Genomic DNA, 743 nt, shown 5'->3' with positions numbered 1-743 from the left:
CCCACCCAGCAGCAGCAGCAGCAGCAGCAGCTGGCGCTGCTGCTGTTCCTTCCGGGTTCTCAGGAGCTTTGGAGCAGCAGCAGCTGCAGCCGCAGGGAGATTCTTCTCTTCACTTTCTGGAGCAGCAGGGGCAGCAGCAGCAACCCCACGGGCAGACACAGCAGCAGCTGCAGCAGCAGCAGCTGCAGCAGCAGCAGCTACAGCAGCAGCAGCTGCAGCAGCAGCAGCTGCATGAGCAGCAGCCACAGTACCCGGCGGCTTCTCAGGAGCCGCCGCTGCCCCTGGTGCCTCCGCTGCAGCAACAGCAGCTAGCTGATGATCCCGCAGCTGCAGCAGCAGCAGCAGTAAGGCCAATTGTGGCCGGAACAGCAGCAGCAACGGGCGTTCCCACGGCAGTTGGTGGAGCGGTTCCCGCTGCTGCAGCAGCAGCAGCACCTGCTGCTGTCACCAGGTTAGGCAGCGCAGCAGGAACCCGCAGCAGGAGCCGCAACAGCAAACCTGCTGCCCGGCTTGCTGCTGCGCTGCGGAAGCTGGGAGTTGTTTCTGCTGCTGAAGACGCAGCAGCAGCAGCAAGAGCGCAGCAGCTAAGCAGCGGCGGCCGCACTCTTAGGCGGGCTGTTAGGGGAGAAGGTTACTTTAGAAAGATTCAAGGGGGCATGCTGCTGTCGCCACCTGCTGCTGCTGCTGCTGCTGCTGCTGCTGAGGATGACGAGGTGGAGGCGGAGCCGCCAGAAGTGCAGGGT

This window comes from Eimeria tenella, genomic scaffold (assembly GCF_000499545.2).
Source record: "Eimeria tenella Houghton genomic scaffold, Eth_scaff2914, whole genome shotgun sequence".
Lineage (NCBI taxonomy): Eukaryota > Apicomplexa > Conoidasida > Eucoccidiorida > Eimeriidae > Eimeria > Eimeria tenella.
Note: the sequence above shows the minus strand (reverse complement) of the source record.